Source organism: Crocodylus siamensis, chromosome 15, assembly GCF_052110815.1.
Source record: "Crocodylus siamensis isolate JL-2025a chromosome 15, ASM5211081v1, whole genome shotgun sequence".
Taxonomy (NCBI): Eukaryota; Metazoa; Chordata; order Crocodylia; family Crocodylidae; genus Crocodylus; species Crocodylus siamensis.
In genome coordinates, this window is record NC_143409.1 from 10,571,838 (window position 1) to 10,585,576 (window position 13,739).

The 13,739-nt window shown below is 41.3% G+C and overlaps 1 long non-coding RNA gene across 1 annotated transcript in view; it reads right to left on the reverse strand.

Moving 5' to 3' along the window:
• Positions 1-803: 803 nt before the first annotated feature.
• LOC149852097 (uncharacterized) overlaps positions 804-13,739 on the reverse strand; it is an 85,417-nt gene continuing 72,481 nt past the window's right edge. The window contains exon 3 of the long non-coding RNA XR_016439315.1: positions 804-4,065. This is a non-coding gene — a long non-coding RNA (uncharacterized LOC149852097). The remainder of the gene's footprint in view (positions 4,066-13,739) is intronic.

The following is a 13,739-nucleotide window of genomic DNA, read 5'->3' on the forward strand; positions in this document are numbered from 1 at the left end:
GGTTCAGGTCCAAAGTGGGTACTAACATTTGCATGGCTGTGCAAATCTGAGGCTTTTTGCCCCTATATGAGCAAGGCCATAGTCAGCTACTACAGGTGCTAGAATGTGTTCCCATCATTTGTATTGTTTTGCTGTAGCCTAAATGAAAATGTAGGCCAAAATATCTACAAAGGTACTAGAGACAGCAGGTATCATGAATCCAAATTAAACCCTGATTCTCTATCTGGCACATTTCCCCAGGTAAATGCAACGATATTGGCCTAGCCACTTTTCCTTTCCTGTTCACACTTGTGATGATTTCCACAGTGAGCTTTTAGTTAACTGTTGCCGAGGCTGTAACTCACTGAAGGAATTCGGACTGTAAAAGCAACATTTCAATTATACGAATAATCACATTCAAAATGTTATTTGAATAATTTGAGTTCTTAAATTAAGCAGGCACTTTTTTTTTTTTCCTCAAGTGAACTATAAATTACATTTTCCGCTACATTGGCAGTAAACGGGTAATTAATATCTCAACTTTTCCTTCTTAATGTTGATTTAAGAAAAATAAAATAAGCCCAGAACATAAATGAGCTTTGCTCTCACAGCTCAGATCTTATTGCCCTTCCCTCTGAAGCTGCATCATTCTAAGCCAACTTCCTTAATATGTGCATAGCAAGGCAGTTACATGGCCTTGCATTTTAACATAAATGAAAGCAAGAGAGGACTAAAGCAGTCAGAGCCAAGATTTTTACGGCTTGTTTTTTTATTGCCAAAGAAAAGTGTTCTTCATCTCCCAAACAATGACATTTCGCATAGTATTTTTTGATGCAGAGCAAAGAAGGGAGTTTGGTGAATTTGCCGTAAAGTAAATATTTGCTATCTTTGCAGCTTTCTTTCTTGCAGCAAAATAACAACAACCAAAAAAAGCCATATTTTCTTGCAATTTCATAGCTGAAGAGAATACCCTTAGAAAAGCTTGATCCAGATCCTCAGCTAGTATCAATTTGAGTATTTCCATAAATGCTGGTTATGTATTCTGTATTCTGGCCGTGTATTCTGATGGATGGGGGGACTGTATGTGATGAGTGATACTGAAAAAAGTGCCAATATTTCTCAAAACAAAACAAAAAAGCATGAACCCGCTGGCTGTAAGGCAGGATCTTCACTGACTAAATCATCTCAGCCTGCCCGACCTGCTCTTGAAAATTTTCAAGGATGGAGGTCCCACAACTTCTCTGTATAGCCTCTTCCAATGCTTCACCACCCCGAGAGTCAAACAATTCCTCATATAATCTTCAACCTCAATTTCCCCAATAGTAAGGCCATTGCTCCTAGGGCTGTTCCCTGCAGCCACAGAGAAAAGCCCATCTCCATAATTGTCCTTCCATTATCAAATCCCCCCTCAATCTTGTCTTTTCCAGACTAAACGTCCCTAGCTTTTTTAGTCTTTCCTCATAAGTCATGCTCCCCTGGCCGCTAAACATTGTTGTTACTCTGCAGTGCACTCTTTCCAATCTGTCCAAATCCTTCTTGAAATGTGAGGGTCAAAACAGTACTTCAGACTGAGGCCTCACCGGTGCTTAAAAGAGCAGAAGAATCACTTCCATGGATTTGCAAGTGATGCTTCTGTTAATACAGCCCAGTATGCTGTTGGCTTTTTTTTTTCGCAACAGGAGCACAAGGTTGGCTCATATCCAGCTTCTGGTTGACTGTCGCACCGGGGTCCTTCTCTTCATTGCTGCAGCCCAGCCAGTCATTCCCCAGTCTGTGTTTGTGCATGCAGTTATTCCATCCCAAGTTCAGGACTTCGCACTTGTCCTTGTTGAATCTCATTGTATTGACTGCAGGCTAGTTTTCCAGTCTATTCAGACCGTTCTGGACCATAGCCCTGGCCTCCAGAGTGTCTTCAGCTCCACCTAACTTGGTGTCATCAGCAAAGTCACTGCACGTGCTCAGTTCCACCATCTGAATGCCATCATCATAATCCAGTACAATACCTTAGACAGCTAAATAAACTTTATTACCAGTAAATCAGAATATGCATGCATTCCTCACTCCCACCTAACATCGGTGAGAAATGTGATGTTTCAATATTTTTTTCTTGGGTGTTCTTTCCCTCTCTTTCTATCACTAAAATCTGACATTATAATCAGTGAGAAGACTCATGCTATCAGTCCCTAGATAGGTTTTAACAGCTGGGGGTCACGTGTTTTAAGTGTAGGCTTTTGACTCTAGAATTTACTTCTTTCCTATATTTTTGTATATGTTGACATGCAAACTGTATCAGGCCTTCTCTTTTAATGCTTTATCTAGAGGTTTTCTGGGTTGGGGTACCCATTCTTTTCTTGATAACATGGGATTAGTAGAGTATCTCGGTGACTGTGAGATTAGCTTCATTGTTAATTAGTTCCCATATATATTACAGGACGCAGCTCTGGGGAGCTCAGATGGTGGGGACAGACTGGGACATGCCTGGATTGGGCTGGGAGCATGGTCACAGCTATGACTCCCTTCTGCAGGGCACAGCAAGGAAAAAGCGGTTACATCTTTTGAAAGTGCAGCAGTTGTTCTTGCCTGACATATATATATATATATATACCTATCATCCAGGAGGCATTGGGATGCCTTTGACAGCTGTAAATATCTGGCATAGCTTGAATACTAGAGGTATTGCTCCAACTGAAGCACTCTGCAGTTTCATACAGCCACTATTTGGCCCAGTGGTCTGAAGTTTGATGTTGGCTATAGCGCCTTCAATGTAGAACAAGTATTTTGACTGCTATAGGGAAATCCTATTCCAAATGAAATCAGTGGGAGGTTCATCACCAACTTCAGTGAAGTCAGGATATTATCCCTGAGAGTACTGAAGTCGGAATCTAGGCTGCAGTTCAATGAGCTACTTAAACAATATCCCTCACTTCAAGCATGTGTACAGCCTTATTCCTTTTAATGTGACAATTCACATAGTTAAGGTTAGGCAAAGAACAAGTGCTCAGTTGTCAGCCTCGTTCTTGGGAAACATTGAGATTTTTCCACCTCCTTCAACAATTAACAAATGCATTATTCATAAATACATTTGATTCATTATTTGACTGGATGCATAGATGGTTAAATAATCATCATCAAATAAATTAGTCTCAATTTTTTACTATTAATCAGCAAATGGATTATTTACAGATAATGTGCTTTAATTATTCAGCTGCTTCTGGTATTTAACTGCAGTACATGGAAACCCTTATTCCTCAGTCAAAAGATTTTACTTTAAAGGATAACGGATTGACTTTTGGGAACAGTTTCCTAGTGAGTGCTAGTGTAGTGTTGTTTGGGGTGTGGGGTGGGCGTCATGTTTGGGTTTTTATTTTCTTTTTATCCCTACTTTTTTCATTTCAACTTGTTCTTTTATTTTTTTTTCCCCATTGTCCTTCATTAGAAGACTGTTGTGTCTACCACATAGATGATATACAGCTTGCTGAACTGTAATGGCAAACTGCAATTTGTTAGTACATATCAGGCCTTTCTTTTGTCCAAGTTGTTTCCTTGGCGTTTTTTCTCCACAAAGCTATATAATTAACCAGGGTCACTTTCCTCGTTCTGCATTTTGCTATTTTCCACAAGTATGGGAATGTACTATGCCCTCCGTGACTTGGATAAGTGCTTTATACAATCTCATCTTTGACAACTATCTTTTATAGTGTAGCACAACCAAAGACGTAGTCACTTAACCAGTAGGCCTTTAACTACTGTGGGATTGGACAAAAGGTAAAAGTCTTGTAATAGTGGTATCTATCTCTGAGTTTGCATTATCATTTCATAAGGCAAAACAGAAGGTGATATAAGCCCACTGCCATTCCTTAGTTTTTGACGGAACATATTCATCAAAAAAGCATGCAGTCCCCTGAGCTTGCAGCCATATGCTACAGGAAAATGTCACCAGTTAAAGATGTATTCATTTGCTGTTTTGAAAACTCTGTTTGATATTCATACATTCCAAGTGTTTTGACCTAGATTTCTGTAGAGGCATTAGATCCTGTACTGAACAGGAAGCTAGACAGCTGTTGCTTGTGTAGTCAAAGGAAGAATCTAAAGTAAAAGAAAAAAAAGAATAAAAAAAATGAAAACATTTATTAATGCATGCCAACATTTTGCACAGCCAATATGTTTAATACTAGATTAACTAATATAAGCATATGGGGATGCATTTGTTGCAAAGCTTTAAAGAAAAGAACAAAGAAAAAAGTTGGATGTATCTAAAGTTCACACGGAATAGAATTTGCACTTTCTCCTATAAATGAAAGCCTGGTGAAATGGCAACATACTTTAATTATAAGCTTCTTGCTAATGTCACAGCATTTAGGGTTTTTCAGCTATATGATAGTGTGAGCTTCTCAGCACACATCCTGGCTAATGTGAAAACCTACAGGTAGTAAATATCCTTTTGGGCTTCTACAAGCTTTCAGAGCCTATTTCACCTCTAAGACTTATGGAGGATTTATTCATTGCACATGTGGCTTCATTTCAGATTAATCCAGCTACAAGTTAGACTTAATAGAAAAATATCTCCTTGGTCATTAAACTGTGGTATTCAATCCTTAACAGTAGTACCTAGGCCACATTTTTATGTTAGTGAGTTTACACTCCTTTGACTTGAACAGCAGTGCTCCTGCTTCACAAGGGTTAGAGTTAAATAGATGTGCAGGAACATTGCTCTGCTAAACACAGGCAGTCCGTGCAGTTGTAAGAACTTGGTGCGCATTAGAAAGAGCAGGCTAAACTCTTCATTCAGAGGGTACTTGTCACAAATTTCAACCTCTACTGTCTTGATTGCATCAGTATTCCAGCAATAGGCAAATATAATGACAACTATTTTCATCCAAAATGCTATACAAAATTGTAAAAATGTTTAGATGGAAATATTCCAAGAACTCTATTCATATGCGCCCGTCCAATATTTTATGCAAACAGATTTCTGCCTCTGGTTTCTTTTCAAACCGTTCAGCTTCGCTCTTTAACAAAGTATGTGATTGATCAACTAAGTCATCCTTTTTTTCTGGTCTCTGCTTGGATGATTGAAATTTTTTTTAATATGAGATTCACAAATGAAGAAGAAAAAAGAACCATGCAATTCTTCAAGAATAAGGGACAGTTTCTCCCCACTATTGATACTCCAGTATTTTGATGAATGTTCTCAAGCAAATAATACGAGGCAAATTCAACATTCCAGTTACAAAGACCCTGAATTGTCTTTTATATAATTTGACCAGAGAATCTGCTATATGCATGCTATGCATTTGTGTTCTCCATAGGAACACATGCTATGATTGGACATGGTCCCAAACCATGCCGTTTGTATCTGAGCCTGCATTAGTTGTAAATTGAAAGTTTTTCTGCTGGGCTTCAATTTTTTTATTCAATCCACTATTAATTTAGGCTTTCACCATGAAGTGTCGCCTGGCATCTGAGTATGGATTTGAACTTTCCTGGGGCTTGGTAGCTGGAAATTGGCTTAATATCCCATCTTTAAATACAGTCAAGCCCAGAGACTTTATACCACAGATAGAGCAAATGGAGAATGAGGAGAGTTAAGAAGGGACATGGAAAGGTCATGACAAAGTCGGGAAGGAATTCAGGAGTGGTGAGAAAATAAGCATGAGATGGTTGGGAATGTAGGAGTTTACAGAAGGAATGTTAAGAGCAAGGAAGGTCATAAACATTTTTTTTAATTAAGGAAAAGTAAAATAAATATACTCTAAACACAGCTATCTAGCTACCAGCCATATCCTCTTCTCTGCTACTTATGAGTGCAGTATAGAAGTTTTGCACCTTTCATCCACAGGGCAAAATCTTTGTATTGGCTCTTATGTACGTGCAACTGAAATCCTAAATTCTGTTCCATATCGAATTCTGGAGCAATGAAGTTGAAGTGTGCCCACTGCGTGCAAATCAAACGTGCGTTTCTGCTCCCTCTCCCAAATCAAAGAGCAGGTTGCACTGCAAATTGCCATTCCTTCAGTTTTTATAGTCTACTTCTGCAAAATTGTTCCATATGGTTAACGTTAAAATTTATGGAGGGTAGAAATGGTTGGGCTGCTCTTTGTATTAATCCAAAATGTGTCACTGTGTCAGGAAACACTAACTGTTTACAGCAAAGCATTAGCTAAATAATGGTTTTAGTCCTTCACTAATAACAGTCCTGACACAACTGAAATATCTTATTACCCAGCGTGCACCAGTTAAGAACTCAAAGTAGTATGCTGTACTGCAGCCAGTTTGAACAGATGGATTTAGATGGATGCAGAGTCAAATATATTCCTTTTTGGAATTTGTCTGCCTAATTTACTCATGTTACTATTACAGAGATACCAAGATAGCTGATGAAGCTGCTCTGTACTGTATTTACTCTGCTGCATTGCCACACATAGATGTGATTCATAGACTCACAGGAATTACAGATGGAAGAGCCATATTAGATCATTCAATCCATCTCCCTGCTGATGCAGAATTGCTGTCTACAGCTACAGTACATTTTCTCCTGTTTTGTCTGGTCTAGTTGTAAAAGCTCCCTAACATGGGACTTCCACAGCTTCCCTTGGGAAACTACTCCACAGTTTAGTAATCTTCAATTCTCATCTTTCAAAATTGCCACTGTCAGAGACTGGCTAGAGAACTAGATGGGCCATTGATTTGTACTGTGATGGTAATTCCTCCCTTCCTAATCACTAGGTGTCCCTGTACGAAGATGCTGCACTATCAAAATAGCCTGGTGCTTGTGGGCACATCTCAACTTCGGAGCAATGGTCCTATTCCCCACTCCCCCACCCCTTGCAAATTATACTGAGGCTTTGCAAACCTAACCTTTTCTATAGTTTTCCTTTCTGAATACCCTGCCACACGTGTGATTCCCCAATTTAGTTTGCACAAAGCTTGTCATGAAGATTATCTCCGGGAGAATATCATCCTCTTTGCATTGTCCCACTGGCACATCAAGTTCGAGTTTCTTGTCCTTACAGTCCAGCCCCTGCATAACTTTGTCATCCCCTCCATTCTCTCTTTTTCTGCTTCTTCATTACCCCCTCACTTCAGTCAGTGATACCAGGTTTTATGCTTCTTTAGCTTATTTCGCCTACAATTGCTTTTATGTTCCCTGCAATGTCAGGAGAGCCTGACAAATAACTGATTCTTTTCTTTCCCCATGCCACTGTCGAGTCTAAGAAATGGGGGCAAAAATGGTTTCAGCTGAAATGAAGCAAAACACTTACAAATTTTCACAAACCAAAAAAAAAAAAGCAGAAAAAGAAAAACATTTGTGGAATGATGCATTTCATTTACATTTTGAGACGTTTAACCTCTTTAAATAATATTGAAAGAAAATGCTGAAGAAAAAGCTGATTCAAGTGTTTTGTGTTGTTTTGTTTTAATGTGTCAACAAAGTGTTTTGATTATCACCTTTTTGCACCAAAAAAAAATCAACAAATCTAAGACAAATGCGGACAGTATTTCAGTGTAATTGAATCTGCACTTAAAAATGTTGGACAGTGCTCTACGTTACAGCTGTACATGAAACAGCTTCCCTGAGCTGGTCCATAGGGTCACATTTCCCTGTATATTTACTTAATTCCTAAAGCCCATATTGTGACATCTGTGCAAAACTAGCTAATTAATGCTGGCAAATTTGAGAGGTAACTGGTAGCAGCCCGTATGCTTACCTATCATAGAGCATTAAGGCTTAACTACTAGTGGCATTTGTAGATTCTTCAGCTCCCACTTCAGTCACTGGGAGTTGTACTTGATTATAAAAAGCTGCTTTTTCCCCCATCTCAGAAATAACTAGAAAAGGAAAAACGACCCTGGATAAAAGAAGAATCAACTTAAAGGTTGATAGCAATCCTTCATGCAATGCAAGGGAATGTAGATAATTTTGTGTGTCTGTGCATTAATGAAATGATAAATACACATTTTTATGGTCACTTCTGGTCGTCTTTCTGAGGGCTGGGACCAGGAGTGAAAGTGCCAAGTACCAAAACAAACACAGTTAGGCTACTAATACCAGCTCATCTGGAAGCAATAACTACAGTCAATCACAGAGTATATCTTTATCTGATGAGATTTCCAGCCCCATTTTTTTAGACTCAAGAGGTTCAGATAGTTCAGATAAGGTTTGGCAGCTGAATTGGTACTTGTCCCAAGCAAATCTCCCGAGGTTCACAAGTCACTAGTAATAAATGAAAGTCATTACAAGGTGATGGTTGTTTCGTGAACTACATGAAATAAATTGGTGGTGCCAGTCCTGGTCCTAAGAGACATATGTCTATATTCCAAAGCTACCATGGGCCTGTTTGAGATATCACAATGGAACCAGTCAATGACTATATTGGGGGCCTCACGTGACCTCCCATCTCTGATTGTGCTGGGGGAGCATGAACTGGTACACAAGGGGTAAGTGGAGAGAAGTCTTCAAGGGCTCTTGATATAGCACCTTCATGCACTGGAGCAAAAGAGTCCTCATAGGGTATGTCAGCAGAAGAAACAAGCTGATTATTCGGGCACAGTATGTGTAGCGAGAAGTGCATCCATCTCATCTTTTCCCCATTAGCTTGTTCACCTGCTATGCCAGGTGTTCTCATTAGCCATATGTATAAATATTTGTCTAACTCTTTTTTTTTATCATTCTGGTTTTGTATGTGTAAAAAGAAATGGAGCCAATCTGTATGTGAAAATCAGCTTTTGGAGATTTCCTTTTGGCTGCTGGGAGCTGGGTTTCTTTTAAGAGCCCCTTTTTGCAGTTGGCTGCTGTCTCAGAGACACATTTCCAACAAGTAAGAACTAGCTTATTACAAAAAAGCTAAGATATTGATGAGTTATTGACCTTCCACATGTTGCATGTTTGACCAGTATGTCTGAATGACACCAGCACTAAGGAGTATAATCTCCTCTCAATGAATCAATATGGATCCCATTAACACTTGATGGAAGGATAAGAATGCTTTCAAGGGCCTGACCCTACATTCATGGTATGCACAATACTTCCATTGAAAGCAGAGGAAATCTCACTCATGCTAGGAGCATATACATCATATTTTTTAATAAAACAAATAGTATCAGACCCATAAAACGTAAGGCACGCCCAACTGATAAATGAACTTCAGGAGGTTCCAAGATCCCATTCCAATTAGTATATGAAAGTTTGGGTGCTTATTCAAAGCTTATCCAGCCCTCTCTTCTCTGGAAACAAAGGAAAATTCAAAAGTTCAGCCCTTCCTGTGAGGTTTCTACTATGCCAGAGGTTTCAAACAGATTAGGAATAATAACCAGATTAGGTACAGATGTACAGGAGGTTAAATGGAATGTTTCAAATTCCCAAGGAATGGTTGGATCTTAATATTTAGTTAACTCTTTTCTTCCCCTACCTTCCTTTTCCTACATCTAGTAATCTGCCTATCCCAGTTCTGCTTTAGAGAGGTTTATACCCCTTGCCTGGAGCCCCTAAAGCCAACTCAGATGCTAAATGCAACAACAGACACGGCACTGCCTTAGGTAGCCCAACAGTGAGCGAAAGACACTTTGATAGTCCTCGCTCGTCCGCCAAAGGTAAGTAAGCACCGATTCCTATTGACATCTCTAAGCACCAATTCCTATTATCAATGGGAATCTCATTTCTTTCTGTGACTTGGAAAGTTTCCCCATAAATCTGGACTCACGTCGAGATTTTCAGGCTAAAACGTCCCTTTTTGTTTCCCTGATTAGAAGGTCCCCTCCTACTATTGCAGGATAACTGAGAATCTGGCGATGAAACACACTAAGATAAAAGGACAGTAGGATCTGAGGATCCTCCAAATAGTATTTCACAGTGACACTTCATTATATGTTAAACATGGAGTGCTCTCCAGAAAATGAGGGACCAATGGCAAATGTTCACATAAAAATTAGTCTTAAAAGCTCTTAGGGCTGATTTTTATTTATATACTTATAAATCATATGTACGTCTATGCTGAGGCCTCTCACACTGCTAGAACACTATAAAGCAGCCTTTGGGTAACTTCTGGGCCCGTGACAGAAGAGTCTTTATTAAATACTGAAAACTACCGATAACCCTCCAATGCTTCCCATCGCTTGTGCGTGCAGATGATAGAAATGAATCCCACTTTTATAACAGGATTATGCAGATTTTTGTCCAGATGGATTCAGTCTCCTGCATGCAAAGGGTTCAAAAAGAGCAAACCTAATTCTGTGCACCCCTATTCTTCCATTGCCTGCTTTGCAAACTTTGGGGGTTTAGCCGAAACTGTTTGGATCAAGCCACAAGTGTTTGCAATTCAATGTAGATTAAACAACAACTTTCACTGATGACCTATTCTCACATAATTTAGGGGAGCAAAAGATATATGCCATTATCAGGTCACCTGTCAAGAGGGTGCAGTCCGTCCCCCACAGAACATTTTTCAAATGCCCAAGTGAAGTGTAACAACAAAGGCTGTACAAGGATGGGGGGGGGTTTCCATCTCTCAGAAGACCAGATACCTTTCTGGAATCTAAATTTTAGCTAAATGCAAGCTATTAGGCTCAAGACGAGAGGAATTAGGCAACAATCTATGGGCCTGAATTTTACAGGTTAGAGCACTTAACTGAATGCCTTTCCTGGCCTTTAAAATCCAAGAGTTTAGACCAGAGAACTAAATGTAACGTATATACAGACAAGATGCAAACACATGTGTGTTTGTCTATATGTATATGTATATATGAACCAGAACTTGCTGCAGCTTGCTGGGTTAGGGTGCCTCAGAGAGACAGGATCTTCACTTCTTCATTTATATACAGCAGCCAAAAAAAACCGAAAAAAAATTCCTTTCCTTTAGGGATAGAGAGGAGCTAAATAAAGCAATCGCCTTGTTTTTCTTGAAATGTCATCTCTTTCAGAAGAAAACGAAGAGTAGAAAAAATTTAAGTGTCTGGCCAAGAAAGGGGAGGGGACGTAGAGAAGGGATATATCAGTCATCCGCATCAGACAGACTGCACTGTGCACAGATAAGAGGGGTATGTGAGAGCACAGCCCCGGGACACTGGGGCAGGGGAGATACCTGCGGCTCACTACAGAAACTACCAAACAAATAAGGTCTTAGTGGCCCACGAGTAAGATCATGGTGTCAGTGATAAGACAGAGGGATAAGCCAATTCTCCCAGCCATGCTTCGGCTCGCCCAGCCTGACGGATTTCACGGGTCCAGCAGTTGCATCAAAAACACCCTTGGCCTTTGATGAATGAGCTGTTTGTTTTTCTTGCTGATGGCTTGATAAGAGGTCACAGGATGTGTTCAATATTTTTTTCTCTCTCCCTCTGTCTCTCGCTCTTTCTTTTTTCTTTTTTTAATTAAACAATAGGGCAAGAGAGAAAGCCCCGGCCCAGTCCCAATAGGTCTCTCAGGTCCCCCGTGCTGCCTCATTTCCTGCCTTTTTGAAGCAGACATCCCCCTTTTGTTTTCCCACTGCCTGGCCAGCGCGTGTCAGTGCTGCAGCCACCAAACAAATATTTTTTTGTCAGCCCCACCTCCCCTCCCGCCCCACCTACAGCCGCCCGCCACTGCTCCTGGACAGCCTGCTTCCTGAGGACAGGAGGTCGCTGCCGAGCCGCCGCCACCCTCGCAGGAAGAGATAGAAGGCCTGCGCCTGTACAAGCGGAAGCGACGGGAAACCCCTGCAGCTGCCAGATTGTGCTATTTGTGGTCAGCGGGCAAGCGTCGGAGGCGCTCCATAGGCCTGCAATAGAGCCTTCCTGTTAGGAGGGCCTTGGCCCCGCTGCTACTTGCAATTAATGACACATCAACGCCTACACACACTCGGGAAGTGCTGGGATCAAAAGATAAGCCCTCCCCTACTTGACCCGCCACAGGGCTTTGCCAGTTGAATGCATCTGAAACTTCAGTGAAAGTTGGAAACAAAGTCAATGCACCCATTGGCCTAGCTTGGCTGGTAAATGCTCCCCCCACCCATAGGCCCACCCAGTCTTTTTCCTTACCTGGAAGATGAAGCTTCACAGCAGCAGGCTTTGTCATTTGTTGCCTCCCTCCCCGTTTTCCAGGAAGGACGGAAGCTCATCTTCCCACTGGGGCCTCAACAAGCAAATGCTCAAAAAAAGCTGTGTTGAAAAGATAGATTTCATAGTTTTTTAGGGTTGGAAGGGACCTCAGTAGGTCATCGAGTCCGACCCCCTGCCCTAGGCAGGAAAGAGCTCTGGGGTCAGATGACCCCAGCCAGGTGCATGTTCAGTCTCCTCTTAAAGATCCCCAAGGTAGGGGAGAGCATTACCTCCCTTGGAAACCCGTTCCAGATTATGGCAACCATCACCGCAAAGACATTTTTCCTAATGTGCAATCTAAATCTGCTCTCCGTCAGTTTGTGGCCACTGTTCCTAGTAATCCCAAGGGGCACCCTGGTATACAGAGTATCCCCTATTCCTTGCTGCCCCACTTCCCCTGATGAATTTGTAGATGGCCACAAGATCCCCTCTCAGCTCTTGGGGAGGCTGAAGAGCTTCAGGACCCTCAATCTCTCCTCATAGGATCTTACCTGTAGGCCCCTAACCATGCAAGTAGCCCTCCTCTGGACCCTCTCAAGGTTATCCACATCCCTCTTGAAGTGCATGGCTTTCCACATCCCTCTAGAACTGGATGCATTACTCCAATTGCAGCCTTACCAGTGCTGCATAGAGGGGAAGTATAAAAGGGAAGATGTTTTAGGAGGAGAGTCATCAACTAATCCCAGCCTCTAGCTATGAATTTTGGACTCAGATTCTATGTATTCTCCAAAAATGTGGCCATTTGCAGCCAAGCTTGTTTGGTTCAAACTTCACATTTTAGGGGTGGAGGGAGGGGGTTGGCCCAAGCCTTTCTTGCTGATCTATTCCCTGTGTGGAAAAAGGCAGCCTGTATGGTGGCAGTGGCCAAAGAATGCAGCACGGAGAAAAGGTTTGTCTAGCTGACCTGCTTCTATGGGGATCTTCCTAAGGGTTGGGAAGTCTTTTGACAACACTACTTTTGCCAAATAGAAAGGTGTGCTCTGAACATCCGTCCAGTAACCACCTTGCACTGCAGTTTACAGTGGTCCTAAATTGTTAGAAACTGTAAAAAAGCAATTTGCCCCCTGAATGGGAAACCAATTCCCTATCTCCTTCCTTTTGATCACTTTCCAATGGCCCCTCCTTATAACCTCTTTGCAAAGCTAATGGACTGTTTTGTGCAGAGGTTCCAATGTACATCCAGAGGACTAGAAAGAGTTAAAGGAATTATTCATATAGGCAAATCTTAGCACTAAAATAAACCCATCTTCCTGAGGTCAACGACTCTGCCCAGCAAAGTGGAAGAAAAGGTGTAGGAGTCTGATGCTGATTAAGATGCCACATGCTGGGAAGGTATCAGTTTAAACACTTTAGACTGTTACCGGCTCAGCAGGAGAGATCTGAATCCGCAGTTGATGATTAGGCCATATTTATGCCTCATCTCAGCGAGTTTCTATCCACGGGCTTGATGAGCAGAGTGTATAAAACTTACACCAGCGTCTTCATATTAACCTGCGGGGTGATGAAAGGTTTCACTGGTAATTTGGATTTCTGAACATGTGGGTGTCCAATGCCCGTTTACCAAAGGATGTATTATGGGTAGGTGACAATTCGCCCACTCTGCCTCCTTACCCATTTGAGATGAGTCATGCAGCAGGCATGGTCATGTCTAATTAATACTCATCTTGTGGCACAGGCAACCAAAGTGA